We start from the raw sequence: 20,955 nt of genomic DNA, 5'->3' as shown, positions 1-20,955 counted from the left end.
TACTACCACTGCACCATAAGAGCCCAAAGTCTGCCTTATTATTGTAACCTATAACTAGTTGTTAACATGCAATAAAATTTATTTTGTTAATCACAGGGGTCTCTTCTAATTAGGCCAGGAAGTAGGCTTTCCTCTACCACATTAAACCAAACAGTTCATAGAAACAAAGCACAGAAACAGACCCTTCAGTCTAACCAGTCCACGCCAACCATAATCCCAAATTAAACTAGTCCCACCTGCCTGCTCCTGGCCCATATCCTTCCAAACTTTCCTATTCATGTACCCATCCAAACTTCTTTTGGATGTCATAATTGAGCCTGCATCCACCACTTCCTCAGGAAGTTCATTCCACATGAGAACCACCCTCTGTGTAAAACATTTGCCTCACATGTCCTTTTTAAATCTCTATCCTCTAACCTTAACCTTGTGGGCGGCACGGTGGCACAGTGGTTAGCACTACTGCCTCACAGCGCCAGAGACCCGGGTTCAATTCCCACCTCAGGCGACTGACTGTATGGAGTTTGCACGTTCTCCCCGTGTCTGCGTGGGTTTCCTCCGGGTGCTCCGGTTTCCTCCCACATCACAAAGATGTGCAGGGTCAGGTGAATTGGCCATACTAAATTGCCCGTAGTGTTAGGTAAGGGGTAAATGTAGGGGTATGGGTGGGTTTCGCTTCGGCGGGTCGGTGTGGACTTGTTGGGCCGAAGGGCCTGTTTCCACACTGTAATCTAATCTAATCTAATCTAATCTTAACAATATGTCTCCATCCTAAGGGGACACCTATCATTAACCCTATTTATACCACTCATGATTTTATAAAACTCTAAAAGGTCACCTCTCAACCTCCTACACTCCAGTGAAAAATTCCCAGTCTATCCAGCCTTTCTTTATAACTCAACCCATCCATAACCGGCAACATCATGGTAAATCTCTTCTGCACCTTCTTCAGCTTAATAATATCCTTCCTATAAATGGATGACCATAACTGGACACAGTACTCCAGAAGAGGCCTCACCAATGTCCTGCAGAAGCTCAACATGAGATCCCAACTCCTATACTCAAAGGACTGAACAATGAACACAAGCATGCCAAAGACATTTTTAACTACCCTGCAAATTTCAAAGAATTATGTAGCTGCACTCTTAGGTGCCTCTGTACTACAACACGACGCAAGGTTATTCCATTAATTATATAAGCCCCACCCTTGTTTGTTGTACCAAAATGGAATACCTCACATTTTTCCATTTTTCAACTCATTGACCCATTTGATCAAAAATGCATGTTGTAATTTCAATATACAAATAGAGCACTCATTAAAGTTTAAAATCAGAACTGAATTATTACACATGCAGTGTTGTTATCATATGGTTCACTCGAGGGAAAGCCAAGTTATTGGTGGGACAGTAGACAGTGAAGAAGGTTTTCTAAGATTGCAAATGGATCTTGACGTCATGTGTAATAATTCAGTTCTGATTTTAAACTTTAATGAGTGCTCTATTTGTATATTGAAATTACAACATGCATTTTTGGAAAAACCTTGCATTCACAACAGTCAAAACGTGTTCACCAAATACTGAATGCTGAAAAGCTGAAGCAACAATAGCAATGGATGGAAATACTCCACACGGTTTGTTCCAGCAACATTTCAGCTGTTCTCACGTGTGTTTGCTAAGTAATTCCATTGTTTTAAGGGATATGTTCACCCACTTTCGGTGGGGTTGGTTAAGGAAGGAATATTAACTGACATAACCTTCCCAAGAGCTGCACCTCTCTGTGCTACACAGAAATGCCAGCCCAGCTGCTAAGGTTTTGAGGATGGAGCCTTACTACACAATCTTCAAACTGACAGGTTACAGAAATGCCAACTGGGCTGGCACAGAGGGAAAGAATCAGAAGGCAGTCGATTCACAGCTTGAGGATTCAGATAATATACATAAGCACCAGAGCTTTGGACTTCTAATTAGTACCGCTGTCTGGAACCAAAAGATAAATTAGCTCAATTAATTATTTCTGAGCGATTTTATCAGAGTAATATTATAACATTAATACTGAAGATTTCAAACTGATTATTCATTCATATTTGTGCATCAGTGCAAATCTTGTAAATTGACTTGAACTCAAAGTGTTTATCTACTTCAGCCTCAAACAACTGAAAATCCACAGCTCAATGGGTTAGGGAATTCCAAAGATCTGTAATCCTTTGAGTGGAGACAATGAATGAGATGGATTGGATTGCTTCACAGAGCCAGCATGGATTTGATGGGCCAAATAACCTCCAGATGTGCTTTGATGACTCCAAGACTAATAGGCTGTCAAATCTTTTTAGACCGGGAGCACTTAGCCTTGCTGTTTGTAATCAAATGTCAGCAACTGCAAAATTTAAATAATTTTTCAGTAATAAAGATGGCATATTCAGTTGGTTCTGTTATAATGCACCTTTTGTCAACACAAATTGGCTATAACACAATTGAAGAATTTAGACCATTATTTGTAGAATTCGAACTTTCCTTCCCTGTATTGGCTAGAAAGTGATTGGAGAACTTAGACCATTAGATCATGTAGAACGCGAACTTTCCTTCCCTGTATTGCTATAACACAATTGCAGCCCCATTAGTTTAAGTGGTGTTGCTATTACACGATTTTCTTATAACGTGAGATCGCACGGGAAACGGAACTATTGCGCTATATCAGAACCGGCTGTGCAACAAATGGTCAGGTTATGTGATCTTTATTCAAAATCTAATGTTTTCTTCAGATTGTAAAATGTGTTGATTAGCATTAATTCATTGTCCATCTGGGTTCTGCTGCCAAAACTCTCCAGGTACACAGACATTCTCTTGGACTCCTGTAGCACCTACAGGTCCCTTATCCTCCGCTCCTATCTGATGATGAGCTGAATGCCTGGCGGCCTGTCTGAACTGAAAATCCTGCGATGAGCTTAAACCACGTCCTTCACATGCAGCAGTGGGGATTCGCTCTGCCATCCTGTTGCCAAAGGTACTCTTCAAAAACCACAGACTGTACGCTGAATTCATGTCATTCCTTTCATGAACACATCCAGACGATCCAAATGGCTGGAGACCAATTTTACTTGGGGTTTGCGGAATCACAACATTTTCTAGTGTAATGTTGGCCTGGACAGTGAGAGCCGAACTCTCCTGCAACACTTTGTGCTGAATTCCATCAGATGGAACTGGATGTTGCATTTCCTCGATTATGACTTGTAGATATTTTTGTAATATTTCGCCTTGTGATCACAATCCCTAAAATTCAGATTGCAGTTTCTCCTTATCTCTGCAGCTTGATGCTCAGAGACTTTCTGAGTATGCTATAACTGGAGATTGAAAATGTCTTCCCGTTCCAGCTTTGATTCCCTGTTTGTTGATGCACTCTTTGTACGAGTGACACTTTGGAAGGATATTGCTTCAGATCGATCGTCTTGCCTATTCAGGTGGTTTTCCCTGGCTCCTGTGCTGGAATCCCATTGCCCAGGTTCATTGTCCTTTGAGTTAACATTTGGCGAGAGGTTTGTTCACTGTGTTCTGACCCCAGAGCAGACTCAAGTGTAGTGCTTTAGCCCCAATGCTCTGGACTTTGTGCACTCCAAGCATACGGCCAGCTAAAGGATGCACTGACTGATCCAGCCGGGCTCATTTCATCTTCTGTCATCATGCTGTTTGCAATTGCACTTTCTGCAGGTGCTGCAGAATTCTCAAGCGACTATACAGTTTCTTTAGTGATAGCTCTACCCAACACAACTTGATCTCCAACTGATGTATGGGCTTCATCCACTAAAGCAATTTCTTTGCTAATGGACGTTCCAGTGTGCTCATGCTCAGAAATACCTGCTGCAAAATTTTGGACGAAAAGAGAAATGTGCTCTGGTTTCTTTCATTTATTGTAGGCAAATCCTACTATGTCTGGTAGACTGGAGGTGTCTAATACAGCGTTCTCTTCAGTTGTATCAAATAGATTGAATTCTGTGTCAGCAACCAGTTTGTATCCATTTGTAAACTGACAAGTTTCACGATTATGCTTAACGTCTTGTTTCAAAATGCTCTTTCGAGACAGATTGAATCTCAGTTGCACGTTGGGATGACTATAGAGTGTGGAGTGACTGTCCTATTGATGTGAAGTTTCAGAAACTGCAACTTAACTAACAAGTAAACTGTTGGAAGCCTGTAGATCAGTGTATGAACTCAGCTGAAAGTCTGCAGACAAATTCTGTTGCCACTCAGAGTATTGGTCATCCAAGTGTCTTTTCATCTCCAATGACTGTGACTCATTATTTTCCTTGGGCTCAGTTTGAGACTTGGAAGATTTAAAAATGGTTTCTTCTTCCTTCAGGAGGTTGGTGGTGTGTAGAATATGATCCTGGATCAGTTTCTGAGCTTTACGTTTAAGCTTGCTTTCTGTAGAACATCCCTCCTTCACATAAGTCTGATCATTGTCAAAGAGGAAAAGTCCAAATGTCTCGCTAACCATCTCCTTGTTCATGTTGGACCTGTTTCCCACAGATGCAAGGTGATGTGAGCTGCTGGTTTAACATTGACCAATGCGAGGCTTCTTGAACAAACTGGACTGTCTTGTACTGTTTTCTTTGTGCGATGTTTAGTGCCACAGGTGTTTGGCAGGCTGACACTTATTTATTCGTTTAAACTTCTGTTTTCCAAATGGATTGCTACTTGGTGAAAGTATTGGAGTGGTACTGGTTTGATCTGTAAAAATATAGAAACAGTTTTGGAATAGGCAGTTTACTGGTTTGTTGACTAAGTTTTGATGATGTTGATAATTTCTAAAGACAAATCTTTTTAGGGATTTTGTTTAAGAGGTCTATTTAGCATCTTTCACTATGAGAGGGGTCAGATAACCAGTTAGGTGAAAAACATTAATAGCATCCTCATACAACTGCGGTAGCAGAGTGGTTCAGTTCTACATTATAAATTCAGGTGTTTATGTATTTATCGCCCAGGTTAAGCTAAGAAATGAATTAAATGGTCATTTGGGGTCTCAAACCAGTGGAGAATGACCATTATCCTTTAGGCTAATAGAGTTTGTAAATCAAGATATATTAATCCAGGAATGCTCTAATTTCGATTTCTAATTTGGACATAATTAGCTCATCTCAATTAAGGAAAGGGAGTTTAGGAATCAAAACTAGTCTAGGCTGGAACGGGAGTGCTAAGAGATGCTGGATTTGGATAGGATAACCCATCAATTGTGGTGCTCTCTTAATCAAATTACCTGCCATGATTGGGTGACATGGTGGCTCAGCGGTTAATGTTACTGCCTCACAGCCCCATGTTCGATTCCAGCCTCAGGTGATTGTCTGGGTTTCCTACCACAGTCCAACGATGTGCAGCTTAGGTGGGTTGGCCTAATGTAATGTAGTGAACTTGAGAGTTCTCCTTTTCCTAAGAAATGTACCTTGCTACCAAGTTGTCTCCATGAATTCATTCAGAGGGTTGTGAATGTGTGAAACTCACTGCCCCAGAGTCCAGTGGAGGCAGAATCAATCAATAGATTCAAGAAAGAAATAGATATGTTTCTGATGAAAAGGAGAATAAAAGGAAGCAGGCAGGAAAGTGGAGTTGAGGATAAGATCAGCTATGATCATGTTCGCCATCTCAAAGGGCTGAATTGCTTACACCTGTTCCTAATTCCTGCATTCCCATGTTCCTGGCTTCTATTGCCTCTAACAGATACCCCCTCAGCCAATTCTAGGTTTTAAGGAACTGTTTCTCAACAGGGGGTTCTAGAATTGGAACGGTTAAGCTCTGTAGTGTTTATGCTAATGCTCCATTCTAATATGGTTATTTGGATAGAAATGGTATGCAGGAGTAAGAGGAAAAAAGCAGGAGATAGGTACTGGATAACAGAACTCATACTGGCATGATGGGCCGAACAGCCTCCTTCAACATAGTAACAAATCTGTGATTCTCAAACAATGCGTTAAACGTCAATTGTGCCCAAAAGGCATGTTTAATACAGCAGTTAGAACTACATTTCCATGTTTACTTTACCCCCAGGTTTCCTTCAACCTACCAAACCTGCACCCAAGAATTTTTGGTTGAACTCTTATGTGATGCCAGCAATTACTTTATTGTCCTGTGTTAGATTATTTCACTTCTGCCAAATGTCTTTATATTGTGTTCATTGTATTGAATGTCTTTTCACAAATGTCCACTAATGCATATGCATTGTTTACCGCACACAACATTGCTTATCAGTACCTTCTACATCTGGCAGTTGGGTGGCTCCATCTCTATTGAATAAATTCAACTTGATAGTTTCCCTCCCACAGAAATTGCTACTACTCTCATGTATCTATCAATTGCCATTCCGTATGTTCCTGCTTTGGGTCCAATGGGATTAGTTGCATCCAAAGAAACGTTTCCATTCATTTCACCAGCGTAGTCATTCTCAGAAATTAAGTTTTCATTCAATTCAAATATTTTTTCTGGATTGCATGTATCCTCCAATATTTCACTCTCTTCCTTGGCAAATGCTTTGGCTTCATTTTTCTCCAAGTCTTCTGTCTGGATGTCCTGTAATTCCGTAATCTCAACTGTCTCTTGGTTCCCAGTTTTGAATTCCAACCGGGAGCTTACAACCTCATTGCAGTGGACAGTGAAGTCATTCACGTTGGGCAAGTCTTCATCTTCAGTCTGGGGAGCATGAGTTTCACTGGAGGTATTTCTCACATTCTCTCTAAGATTTCTGGTGCCTATCAGCAGTCTCTCAGCAAAAGGTACCTCCTTACTGAGATACTGACCTTCCTCCTGACCGCTCACATGTCGTCCAAAGTAGAAATTATTTGGCAAATTTATTTGTCCTATTTATCCCCCTCACTAAAACAAAGAAAAATGACCTAAATAATGAACTGTCCAAATTTTTAAAACAAAGCATTTCATACTTTAATTTACAAGCCTACATTTTAATTTCCCGTAAACAAAGATACCTTGGGAGTGAAGGTTCATAGTTCCTTGAAAGTGGAGTCCCAGGTAGACAGGATAGTGAAGGCAGCATTTGGTATGCTTGCCTTTATTGGTCAGTTGACTGTAGGAGTTAAGAGGTCATTTTGTGACTGTACAGGACATTGGCAAGGCCACTTTTGGAATACAGTGGTCAACTCTGGTCTCCCTGCTATAGGAAGGATGTTGTGAAACGTGAAAGGGTTCAGACAAAATTTACAAGGATGTTGCCAGGGTTGGAGGGTTTGAACCATAGAGAGAGGCTGAATTGGCTGGGGCTATTTTCCCTGGAGCATCAGAGGCTGAGGGGTGAACCTTATAGAAGTTTATAAAATCATGGGGGGGCATAGTTAGGGTGAATAACCAAGATCTTTTCCCGAGGGTAGCAGAGTCCAGACCTAGAGGGCATAGGTTTAGGGTGAGAGGGGAAAGATTTAAAAGGGGCCTAAGGGGCAACTTTTTCACACAGAGGGTGGTGCGTGTCTGGAATGGGCTGCCAGAGCAAGTGGAGGAGGCTGGTACAATTGCAACTTTTAAAAGGCATCTGGATGGGTATATGAATAGGAAGGATTTAGAGGGATAGGGGACAAATGCTGGCAGATGGGACTAGATTAATATAGGAAATCTGGTTAGCATGGACAAGTTGGACAGAAGGGTCTACGTCCATGCTGTACAGCTCGAATAACCAATCAAATAAAGACGGAGGATGTGTTACATCATTTTATTTTCCAAGCTGAAAATCCAAAATTTTATATCAAAATTGTAATAAATGAGTGTTGGTTAGCTCAGTTAGCTGGATGGCTGATTTGAGTGAGGCCAACAGTATGGGTTCAATTCCTGCACTGAGTGAGGTTACCATGAAGGACTCTCCTCCTCAATCTCTCCCCTCACCTGAAGTATGATGACCCTCAGGTTAAACTCATCACCAGTCGTTTCTCTCTAATGAGAGAGTAGCCCAACGGTCCACTGTGGCAACTTTCATTTGTAATTATATTTTAGAAATTTTATGCTTCCAGTAGAAGCATCTACATATTTAACAAAAATAATATTTACATTGCCTCATTCTTCATTTTGGGCTCAATGCTCACATGTTCTTTTGGATTCTGACGACAACAGCAAATGAAAAGGGAAGTGTGGATGTAGTAGGTAAAAACAATGACTGCAGATGCTGGAAACCAGATTCTGGATTAATGGTGCTGGAAAAGCACAGCAGTTCAGGCAGCATCCGAGGAGCAATAAAATCGACGTTTCGTGTAAAAGCCCTTCATCAGGAATACAGGCAGAGTGCCTAAAGGGTGGAGAGATAAATGAGAGGAGGGTGGGAGTGGGGAGAAAGTAGCATAGAGTACAATTTTAGTGAGTCTGTTTCAGGATATGGTTGAAGGTACTCTATGCTACTTTGTCCCCACTCCCACCCTCCTCTCATTTATCTCTCCACCCTTCAGGCACTCTGCCTGTATTCCTGATGAAGGGCTTTTGCCCGAAATGTCGATTTTACTGCTCCTCGGATGCTGCCTGAACTGCTGTGCTTTTCCAGCACCACTAATCTAGAAGTGTGGATGCAGTGGCAATGTCACTGGACTAGTAGCCAGAGACCCAAGCTAATGCTGTCAGGACATGGGTTCAAACCCCACCACAGCAGATTCGATTAATAAATCTGAAATTAAAATCTGGTGACAAAATCCTGCCTGGAATTCCCTCTCTAATATGGGTGTATCTGTGGTTGGACTGCAGCAATTCAAGAAAGCAGCTCTCCCACCCTCACCCCCTCTCAAGAGCAACTGGGGATGGTTTATAAATGCTGGCCGAGAGGGTGCAGAAGAGGTTTACCAAGATGCTGCCTGCATTAGAGGGCATGAGCTACAAGGAGAGGCTAGAAAAACTCAGGTTGTTTTCTCTGAAGCGGCAGAGGGGAAATTTCACAGAAGTCTATAAAATGATGAGCTGCATAGATAGGGTTGACAGTCAGAACATTTTTTTCCCCCCAGAGTTGAAATGTCTAATACTAGGGGGCATGCCTTTAAAGTGAAGGGGAGGGGGGAGTTCAAAGGAGGTGTGAGGGACAACTTTTTACACAGAGAGTGCACTGACAGGGGTGGTGGCAGAGGCAGATACGATAGGGGCATTTAAAGGGCTTTTAGATAAGCACATGAATATGCAGGGAGTGGAGGGATATGGGCCAAGGGCAGGCAGAAGGGATTAGTTTAATTTGGCATCATGTTCAGCACAACATCGTGGGCCAAAGTTCCCATTCCTGTCCTGTACGTTCTGTGTTCTATGTAGATGACCAGCTAATCCAATGATTCCCACATCCTGTAAAAGTGAGTCCTGAGACTGCAATTGCTGACTCTGGTATTTACTTACCAAAAGTAGCCCCATCACTGTAATTTGCATTCATCTCGTCCCTAGTGAGCGACGGGTTAAGTTTGGGTCAGAACTATTTTTAGTTACACATAATTGGGACTAAACTGAAGAATAACCTGAGAAACAGGATAAGAGATGGGAACACGCCAACAAATACAGCAAGGCTGCAAATGTAAGGAGTCAGGGCAGTGTGGCGATACAATTAGCAAAGATAAAAGTGGCCTTGGAAAAAATCAAACAATGCCTGATGTGTGTCATACAGTGGTAAGTCATACAGCACACAAACAGACCTTTTGGTCCAACCAGTCCACGCCAACCACGTTCCCAAACTAAATAGTCCCACTTGCCTCCTCCTGGCCCATATCCCCCCAAACATTTCCTATTCATGTACTTATCCAAATGTCTTTTAAATGTTGTAACTGTACCCACATCCAGCACTTCCTCAGGAAGTTCATTCCACATATGAACTACTGTGTAAAAAAAACCCACTGTGCCCCTCATGTCATTAAATCTTTCTCCTCACCTTAAAAATATGCTCCCTAGTTTTGAACTCCCCCACCCAAGATAAAAGACCGCTGTCATTCACTTTATCCATGCCCCTCATGATTTTGTAAACCTGCATCAGCTCACCCTTCAACCTCCCACACTCCAGTGAAAAAAGTCCCAACCTCTATAGTCGTCTTTTATAGCTCAAACCCTCCATTCCCGGCAACATCCTGGTAAACCATTTCTGAACCTTCTCCAGCTTAATAATATCCTTCCTATAACGGCCAGAACTGGACACATTACTGCAGAAGAGGCCTCACCAATGTCCTGTCCATCCTCAACATGACGTCCCAACACCTATACTCAAAGATCTGAGCAATGAAGGCAAGCGGGCTAAACACCTCCTTAACCACTCTGTCTACATGTGATTCAAATATCAAAAAATTATGCACCTGAACCCCTAGGTTTCTCTGTCCTACAACATAACCCTACCATTAATTGTGTAAGTCCTGTCCTTGTTTGTATTACAAAATGGCAATACCTCACATTTTTATCCAAATTAAACTCCATCTGCCACTCCTCAACCCATTGACCCAATTGATCGAGATCTCTGAAATCTTGGATAATCTTCTTCACTAACTCTGGGACATCTGATCAACATACAGGGTGAATTGACCAGGTGAACAATTTAATATGTGATCTGTTGTGTATAATAGCTGGAAACCTGTGGGATTAGAAGAGTTGAGTCTTAGGCAAATTTTCTTTGCCTTTGCTCGAATACACCATTGATGAACATACCTGAGCTTCCTGGCAGTTTGTCAAGTTGAACAAGGACATAACTTAATAAATACATCCCAACCAGCTTCACACTGGAGTTAGAGAAAACAACACCAAGTGAAGCCATAGAGTTCAAAGTTCCTACTTGCCTCAATATAACATAACCTAGAAGCTATTGCAGGCCAATATCAATTACCTGTTTCTGTATTTCCCCAGATTCCTGCTTTTCTATGCTGGATATCTGTGCTGATGACACTCTCAATTCCTTTATTCTGCAGATGTGACATATCAGCAGCTAAATGGGAATGGAGTGCTGACTTACAAGGTTGCATTACCTTGTTCTTAACAGCACTTTCTTCCTTCTCTCTATCCACCTTTCTCTGTGATTCTGTGGACATTTGTATATGTCTCTGCCTTTGCTCTTCTTCATTATCCTTAACGTTCTGAAGCTCATGAACAGCCAGATGTGAAGCAATTGCAGAGACAGCCTCCAATTTATTGGCATCTAATTCCATCGGTGAGTCACTCCATCTCTTTGTTCCTTCTCCCCTCTCTGTTTTGTATCGTGAAGCTCCTCAGCATCCTCTCCATCCCGTATTTCCAACAACAGGCAATTAAACGGATAGCTACTGCCAGTAAAAAGCCCCCTAGAAAGGAAAGTTGATGAAATTTTGGAGAAGTCTTCAATTAACAAAATGTTTGCAGAGTTTCAAACTGATCACTTTAGAATGAAGTGTAACATCCAAACTGCGACTCAGCAAATCGCCTAATTAAAAACAGCTCCAGATTATAGGTTTGAATTCTGTGCTTTTTAAAAATATTAAGGCCCGCATCACCTCTGAAAATCTGAACGATCAGAGGATGAAAATAATCGAAGTATGACATTATTCTGTGCTCAGGTATTTTTGAATGGACAATCACATTACAGGCTGAATTACAACAATGAAACACAATGAGATTATAGGCAAGGAAAAGACACTCCAAATCTGCAACGACCACCACCCAGAGGATAAGAGCAGCTGATAGATGGCAACACCATCACCTCCAACTCATATTCCATCTCTATCGTCACTCCTTCACTCTCACTAGGTTTAAATGCTGGAACTTCCTTCCCAACACTACACACCCAGCACTGCAGTGTTTCAAGAAGGCAGCTTACTGCCTCCTTTTCAAGGGAGTTATTAGGGATGGTCAATAAATGCTGTCATTGCCAACTACACCCGCACTGTTTCAAGTCAGTCCTGCCAACCCAGCACAGGTGTAGTGGGCTGAATGGCCTCCCATTATGCTGTAAGGCTCTATTGTTCTTTGGTATTGCATTTTGCAGCCTGCTGATGAAGGGCTTTTGCCCGAAACATCGATTTTCCTGCTCTTCAGATGCTGCCTGACCTGCTGTGCTTTTCCAGCACCACTCTGATGTAAGCCTGCTATGAAGGTCTCATCTGCTGGAAACGTGGAAGGAAGCTTACATGCTAAGTTGAATGCTAATTCACTCTATTACAACATCAATTTTATCCTGTCATCCTGAATAAAGCAGTCTTGGGCTCCCAGCAACAGTGAGGTCATCAAGCGGCTAAGTAGCCAATCACATTAATGTAAAGTCACAGATGACAAATCAGAAAGTGAAACATTTTCCAGACAGCAAAGTCTTGGGGGCAACTTTGGGGGATCTATGCACTTGAACACCAAGATCCCCCTGTTCGTCCACACTGCCAAGAATTCTGTCTTTAATCCTATATTCAGCATTCAAGTTTGACTTTCCAAAATGCATCACTTCACAGGTTGAACTCCATCTCTCAGCCCAGCTCTGCATCCTGTCTATGTCACGCTGTGGCCTGCAATAGCCCTCGATACTATCAAGGTCACATCCAACCTTTGTGTCATCGGCAAATTTACTAACCCACCCTTCAACCTCCTCATCCAAGTCATTTATAAAAACTACGAAGAGCACAGGCCCAAACACAGAGCCCTGCGGGACCCCACTCACCACTGACCTCCATGCAGAATACATTCCATCTATAACCACACTCTGCCTTCTGTCAGCCAGACAATTCTGAATCCAGACAGCCAAATCACCCTGTATCCCATACCTCCTGACTTTATGAATGAGCCTACCATAGGGAACCTTATCAAATGCCTTGGTGAAATCCATATAGACTACATCCACTGCTCGACCGTCGTCGACCTGTCTTGTCACCTCCTCAAAAAACTCAATAAGATTTGTGAGGCATGACCTGCCCCTCACAAAGCCATGCTGACTGCCTTTAATCATGCTATGCATTTCCAAATATTCATAAATCCTATCCCTCAGAGTTCTTTCCAAAACCTTGCTGACCACAAACGTAAGATGACTGGTCTGTAATTGCTAGGGATTTTCCAATTCTCCTTCTTGTAAAGAGGAACAACATTTCCCTCTCTCCAATCCTTCGGTTACGACTCTCGTGGAGAGTGAGGAAGCAAAGGTCTTCGCCAGTGGCTGAGCAACCTCCTTTCTCGCTTCTTGGAGCAATCTAGGATAAATCTGGTCTGGCCCTGGGGACTTATCAATCTTAACGTTTGTCAAATTTCCAGCACATCATCTTTATCAATCTTGACCTGTTCAAGCCTGTTTCCCAACTCATCAAAGTTTTCATTCACAACAAGGTCTCTTTCCTTAGTGAAAACCTAAGCAAAAAACTCATTTAGGGATTCCCCTATCTGCTCAGACCCCATGCGCAAATTCCCTATGCTATGCCTGATCGGCCCTACTTTCTCCCTGATCATTCTCTTATCCCACATGTACGAATAGAATGCCTTTAGGATCCCCTAATCATTCCTGCAGAGCCTTTTTTGTGCCCCCTCCTGGCTCTCAGTGCATTACTGAGCTCCTTTCCAGTAAGTCTGTAATCCTCTAAAGTTGTGCTAGATCCTTGCTTCCTCCACCTTACGTAAGCTGCCTTCTTCCTTTCGATGAGAAGCTCCTCTGTTCTGATCATCCAAGGCTCACTAATCTTATCCCTTCTTGCCTGTCTCAGAGGAACAAATTTGTGCATCACTCGCAACAACTGCTCCCTAAACAGTCCCCACAGAACTGGCTCAAAGGTAGAAGACAGAGGGTGGTGGTGGAAGGTTGTTTTTCAGACTGGAGGCCTGTGACCAGCGGAGTGCCACACAGATTGGTGCTGGGTCCTCTACTTTTTGTCATTTACATAAATGATTTGGATGCGAGCATAAGAGGTACAGTAAGTAAGTTTACAGATGACACCAAAATTGGAGGTGAAGTGGACAGTGAAGGTTACCTCAGATTACAACAGGATCTTGACCAGATGGGCCAATGGGCTGAGAAGTAGCAGATGGAGTTTAATTCAGATAAATGCAAGATGCTGCATTTTGGGAAAGCAAATCTTAGCAGTGCTTATACACTTAATGGTAAGGTCCTGGGGAGTGTGTACTGAACAAAGAGACCTTGGTGTGCAGGTTCATAGCTCCTTGAAAGTGGAGTCGCAGGTAGATAGGATAGTGAAGAAGGCGTTTGGTATGCTTTCCTTTATTCGTCAGAGGATTGAGTACAGGAGTTGGGAGGTCATGTTGCGGCTGTACAGGACATTGGTTAGGCCACTGTTGGAATATTGCATGCAATTCTGGTCTCCTTCCTATCGGAAAGATGTTGTGAAACTTGAAAGGGTTCAAAAAAGATTTACAGGGATGTTGCCAGGGTTGGAGGATTTGAGCTATAGACAGAGGCTGAACAGGCTGGGGCTGTTTACCCTGGAGCGTCGGAGGCTGAGGGGTGACCTTCTGGAGGTTTACAAAATTATGAGGTGCATGGATAGGGTAAATCGGCAAAGTCTTTTCCCTGTGGTGGGGGAGTCCAGAACTAGAGGGCATAGGTTTGGGGTGAGAGGGGAAAGATATAAAAGAGATCTACGGGGCAACTTTTTCACACAGAGGGTGGTACGGGTATGGAATGAGCTGCCAGAGGAAGTGGTAGAGGCTGGTACAATTGCAACATTTAAGAGGCATTTGGATGGGTATACGAATAGGAAGGGTTTGGAGGGATATGGGCCGGGTGCTGGCAGGTGGGATGAGATTGGGTTGGGATATCTGGTCAGCATGGACGTGTTCGACCGAAGGGTCTGTTTCCATGCTGTACATCTCTATGACTCTATGTGTGTTGTGCCCTTTCTGTGGAACAATTGCTCCCAATCTGTACTTCCCAAATCCTATCTGATAGCATCATGATTTCCTTTTCCCAAATTAAAAATCTTCCTTTGATAACTGCTCCTTTACCTCTCCGAGGCTATGGTAAATGTGAGGCAGCTGTCACCAAAGTGTTCGCCTACTGCGAGATCTGAAACCTGTCCTGGCTCACTGCTGAGCACCAAATCCAAAATGGCCTCTGCCCTCGTCGGCCTGTCTACATACTGAGTAAGGAAACCCTCCTGAACACACCTGACAAAAATGGCTCCATCCAAACTATCTGCACTAGGGAGGTTCCAGTCAATATTGGGAACGTTGAAGTCACTCATACTAACAACCCTGCTACTTCTGCATTTTTGCAAAATCTGCCAACCTATGAGTTCTTCAATCTCCCTACTGCTATTAGGGGGCCTGCAGAAACCCCCCAGTGAGGTGGTTGCTCCCTTGCTGTTCCTAACTTCCATCGATATTGACTCAGCAAGCTGCAAAGACTACAACAGTGCACCTCATGAGGAGGCAGGGTGTCCATAACAGTAACCTTGGGTTCACAACTTCACGTGTTCAAACACCAAAAGTCTCCGTCAGCTTTATACAGTAATGATAACTGGGCATTGGGTGATCACTTGGATGAAGAGAATGTACAAGGGCATGGGGAGTGGGCAGAAGATTGGCACGAGGAAACAACGCTCATGTGAACAGCTAATGCACAGGCATGGTGGACTGACTTACCTACTTCTGCACCACTCAGGGTGGCCTCAGTGCTGAATCCAGCAGGGTGACCACACTCTGGTTGAAATAGAAGGGAAGCATTGCTGGGAGAGTGGGTAAAAACAGGGTAAAAACAATGACTGCAGATGCTGGAAACCAGATTCTGGATGAGTGGTGCTGGAAGAGCACAGCAGTTCAGGCAGCATCCAAGGAGCAGTAAAATCGACGTTTCAGGCAAAAGCCCTTCATCAGGAATAAAGGCAGAGAGCCTGAAGGGTGGAGAGATAAGCTAGAGGAGGGTGGGGGTGGGGAGAAAGTAGCATAGAGTACAATAGGTGAGTGGGGGAGGGGATGAAGGTGATAGTTCAGGGAGGAGGTTGGAGTGGATAGGTGGAAAAGATGATAGGCAGGTAGGACAGGCCATGGGGACAGTGCTGAGCTGGAAGTTTGGAACTGGGGTGAAGTGGGGGAAGGGGAAATGAGGAAATTGATGCCCTGGGGTTGAAGTGTTCTGAGGCAGAAGATGAGGCGTTTTTCCTCCAGGCGTCTGGTGGTGAGGGAGTGGCGGTGAAGGAGGCCCAGGACCTCCATGTCCTCTGCAGAGTGCGAGGGGGAGTTAAACGTTGGGCCATAGGGCAGGGTGGTTGATTAGTGCGGGTGTCCTAGAGATGTTCCCTAAAATACTCTGCTAGGAGGTGTCCAGTCTCCCCAATGTAGAGGAGACCGCATCGGGAGCAACGGATACAATAAAAGGTATTGGTGGATGTGCAGGTAAAACTTTAATGGATGTGGAAGGCTCCTTTAGGGCCTTGGATGGAGGTGAGGGAGGAGGTGTGGGCGCAGGTTTTGCAATTCCTGCGGTGGCAGGGGAAGGTGCTAGGACGAGAGGGTGGGTTGTAGGGGGGCGTGGACCTGACCAGGTAGTCACGGAGGGAACTGTCTTTGCAGAAGGCGGAAAGGGGTGGGGAGGGAAATATATCCCTGGTGGTGGGGTCTTTTTGGAGGCGGCAGAAATGTCGGCAGATGATTTGGTTTATGCGAAGGTTGGTAGGGTGGAAGGTGAGCACTAGGGGCGTTCTGTCCTTGTTACGGTTGGAGGGGTGGGGTCTGAGGGCGGAGGTGCAGGGTGTGGATGAGATGCGTTGGAGGGCATCTTTAACCACGTGCGAAGGGAAATTGGAGAGTGGGTGCAATGTAAGTAACAAGGTAAAGTGGCAGCCTCAGGAGAAACATCTCTCATTAGAATGGTTAGGATTTGAAATGTTCTGCCTGAGAGAGTGTGGTGGAGGCAGATTCCACAGGAGGTTTCACAAGAGAACTGGATATATACTTGAAAGGGATGAGAGAGGGGGTTATGGAGATAGGGCTGGAAAATGGGACGAGCTGGGTAGCTCTTTTGGGAGACAGGACAGACACAATGGATTGAATGGCTTGCTTCTGTACTGTAAATGTTTACAATTACATCTGAGATTCTGTGACAACAGGAACTGCTGGCGATTCCAACCACAAATTCCAAACCAACACATTTACCAAGCACAAAAAGGCAAGGATAGAGAGTGTTTCGTCAGTCACAACTTTCAATCTCACAGCGAATGAATTATTTATACTGCAGGTTTGTCTTTGAAAAGTCCAAATAGAAAGTGTCATTTAAAAAAAAAAACAATATGCTTACCTATAAAGCCATAAATTATAGCTGGAGCACTGAAGGTTGGAATGGTCGGAGGGAGCAGAGTTGTGGATGAGCAGTAACTGAAACAGAGATTCAGGATGGGTTTTCCTTTAACATCCTCTGGGTTTTGGCAGAACAAGTTCCCCGGATCCTCTATGGCCTTGCTGCACGATTTCAGCAACAGCACCAACGGGCAGCTGCACTCCCAAGAGTTACTGTGCAGGCGTAGCTTCTGCATAGAGCCAGGGAGCTTGGCTAACAGCTCAAGCTGGTTATCATTCAGAAACAGAAGATTCAATCTCTGCACAGGTCCAAAAGCTTTGCTGTCCATGAAAAGCAGCCGACTCACTAAGGGAGCCTGGTCCATAGAGTGTATCTGTGGGTATATACTGGATAAGACTTGAGGATGCATTAAGTTGATTCAGTTGGATCAGTGCCTCAAATATGCATGGAGGAAGATAGGAGAATTTATTGAACTGAATATGTAGCTTATTCAGTGAGGTCAGGCCTGAAAACCACAGGGGCTTCACAGCACGGACTGAATTGTCGTTCAGCTTCAACGCAGTCAGATTATGAAGACCTGCAAATGCCAAGCTCTCAACGCTACAGCTCTCCAGTTTGTTGCCGGAGAGGTCGAGTAGGTGAAGTCTACTCTCTCTACATTCGGTGACCAGGTAAATGTGTGGCTAGAGAGCGACAGTTCGAAATCAGTGATCAACAGGTACCATAGTTCGGAGATGTTCTGGAACGCTCTGGATTTGATCGTTGTGTGAGATCCTCCCTGAAGCAGTATCTTTCGATGGATCTTGACAAATCTGTCAAAACTGACACATGGAAGGGACTAAAACACAGCAGAAAAACAGACCATCTGGTCCTTGTCTATGCATGTGTTTATGCTCATCAGTAGCATCCTCCCACTCTTCATCTAACAGCATAAGCCTCTCTCCATCATGCACTTTTCAGCATCCCTTTAAATGTACCAATATTAGACATCACAAAACACCAGATTACAGTCCTGAAGGAGCAGTGCTCTGAAAGCTTGTGACTTCAAATAAACCTGATGGACTATAACCTCGTGTCACGTGACTTCTGATTTTGTCCACCCCAGTCCAACCCCGGCACCTCCACATCGTATCAATATTATTCATCTTAACCATCCACATGGTAGTGAGCTCTGCACATTAATCTCTGGGATCTGCCCTATACAGTGGCGGGGCGGAGGGTGGGGGGTGGGGGCAGACCCTTCAAAGGGTCAGTGTGACCATGATGGGTCAAATGGGCCACTTCCACACTGTAGGGATTGTATGATCTTACGTTTCGAGGGATATGGGCCAAATGCAGGCAAACGGGACTAATTCAGTTTAGGAAACCTGGTCAGCATAGATGAGTTGGGTCGAAGGGCCTGTTTCTGTTTTGTATCACTATTCCTGGCAGATGAAATGTCTGACAATACTTTTAATGGCTGCAGCAAATTGCACATAGGTTCACAGTAACTAATGGGGTGATGAATAAGTTTCTTCCATTAATACAAAGCTAATTTATACAATATAAAATCCCACCATAGTATATACTGAACCAATGTGAAACTCCTTTGGATTGTATTCAGCAGAAACTGACATAAAACGCCTGACATTGACTGAAAGGGGGAGCTTACAGGAAAATAGTTTTCGCAGCAACTCGCTTCCCTCTGGGTCAGCACTATAGCAAAAATGTTTAAGATCTAAAAATCAATGTGGCCCTAGATGCCAACAAAACACAAACAGCAATAAAGCAGCATCGTAACATCCAGTCCATAAAGCTCACATAACAGATCAACATAAAACCAATACACTGTATAAATATGAAACTCTGTCTCTGTGACAGGTCACAGTTCTAGGAGAAGAAGTAAAACAGAGGGGGGAGGAATTACTATTCTCAAAGGATGGTGAACCTGCAGAATTCACTGCTTCAGATTGTGGTGGATGTCGGGTCATCGAATAAATTTAAGGAGGAGATAGACATTTTTAATGGATTAAAGAGCTTTGGGAGTGGGCATGGAAGTGGAGTTGGGATCGAGATGAGATCAGCCATGATTGCATTAAATGATGGATCGACACGAGGGGCTGAATTGTCTATTCCTGATCCTAGTTCTTATTTTCTTTGTAACAAGGTTATTTTATGAATTCCTGCAGGTTCCAGCCAAACTTTCCATATTCCTTGGTTTAAAAAAAAATTCAAAGCCAACTTCTCCTCCATTCCCTTTACGATTAAAGTACAGTTTTGAAAAAAAGTAGATTAGAATCAAGGCAAAATTAGAAAATGCCAGGTAAAGCTGAGAGATCCATAAAGGGAGTCACTGAAGGCATAGACTAGGAAAATGCACAACATACCTGGAGACAACAGATGGATTGATACTTTGGATGGAGTTGCGTAAATGTGCACAAGATACACAAGTGATAGGGACAACAGATTTTGGAGGCTGTTGACATCTAGCTGAGGGGTACACTTGCCTGGCTGGACAAGTAAGCAATTCCAACTTCTCCCTTTTGTTGTTGAACCTGAAGCTGTGATTTTCCATCTTTCACTGTTTAAGTTATGACTTGAAGAATTTGCAAGCATTAATCCCTGATTGCCACTTAGCATCAATCTTTTATTCATGTTTTACTCTCATACTGTCAACTCACATCCAACTCTCTGTCGCCTGAAGTTGCTGGCGGTGTTCTCTCTGCAGCTACATGCTGATGCGCTGTTTTGTACATCACACCAACTCTCACAGAAAAGGAGAAGGCTATACCAGCCCCAGAAACCAAACAGCAGCAACACTCACTGCATATGCACCTGCTGCTGAACAGGAATATCTGAATCTTTGGCTCAGCTGCTTACATTAGCTTGGGACTGCATCATGGTGCAATGGGAAGGTTGCTTTGCTGCAATGATTCAGAATCGACTGTGTAGGTGGTTGTATAACTCCAGGCAAGACTGCAATGGCTGGTTAGATGAGAAAGTAGGAGCCACCTATCCACTGCACTCTCTCACATGCAGTATCATTGTGGACGCGTCCACATAGAGAAAGATCAGAGGTGCATTTATGGGTAATCTTTGCGAGTTCCTGAACATTGGCACTTAAGAGTGATCGTTGCAGTGTCAGAATTACAGCAGTCATTATGTGAACAGCATGCTCACACAAACAGCACATAATGACTAGAGAATCTATTTTGTTGCTTAAGGGATATATATTGACCAGAACACCCGGAGACAACCTGTCTTTCAGATTACTGATGTGAGATGTGTCTTCCTGAGAAGGCACAGGGCAACTTGCTTTAACGTCCCAGCTGAAAGGTGGTACCTTTAGCAGTGTAGCACTCAATCTTTGCTGTGCTGCAGTATCAGCCTGGGTTACTGAAGTAATCCTTTGGAGTGAGGCATCAGCACATACTGCCAGAGTGTTAAAGGTTTAGATGGAGAGGAATTTCTTAAATGTGTACAAGACAATTTTCTGATTCAGTATGTTGATGTACCTACGAGAGAAGGTGCAAAACTTGACCTACTCTTGGGAAATAAGGCAGGGCAGGTGACTGAGGTGTCAGTGGGGGACCACTTTGGGGCCAGCGACCATAATTCTATTCGTTTTAAAATAGTGATGAAAAAGGATAGACCAGATCTAAAAGTTGAAGTTCTAAATTGGAGAAAGAACAATTTTGACGGTATTAGGCAAGGACTTTTGAAAGCTGATTGGAGGCAGATGTTCGTAGGTAAAGGGACGGCTGGAAAATGGGAAGCCTTCAGAAATGAGATAACAAGAATCCAGAGAAGTATATT

The 20,955-nt window shown here is 43.6% G+C and overlaps 1 pseudogene; it reads right to left on the bottom strand.

The window, feature by feature from the left end:
- Positions 1 to 663: 663 nt before the first annotated feature.
- On the bottom strand, positions 664 to 17,524 carry LOC148146097 (uncharacterized; annotated as a pseudogene).
- Positions 17,525 to 20,955: the final 3,431 nt, after the last annotated feature.

The sequence above is a fragment of the Chiloscyllium plagiosum genome, unplaced genomic scaffold (assembly GCF_037043375.1).
Source record: "Chiloscyllium plagiosum isolate Xiang-an unplaced genomic scaffold, Cpla_swu_hap1 HiC_scaffold_21, whole genome shotgun sequence".
NCBI classification, from domain to species: Eukaryota; Metazoa; Chordata; class Chondrichthyes; order Orectolobiformes; family Hemiscylliidae; genus Chiloscyllium; species Chiloscyllium plagiosum.
This window is presented reverse-complemented; position numbering and strand designations above follow the sequence as displayed.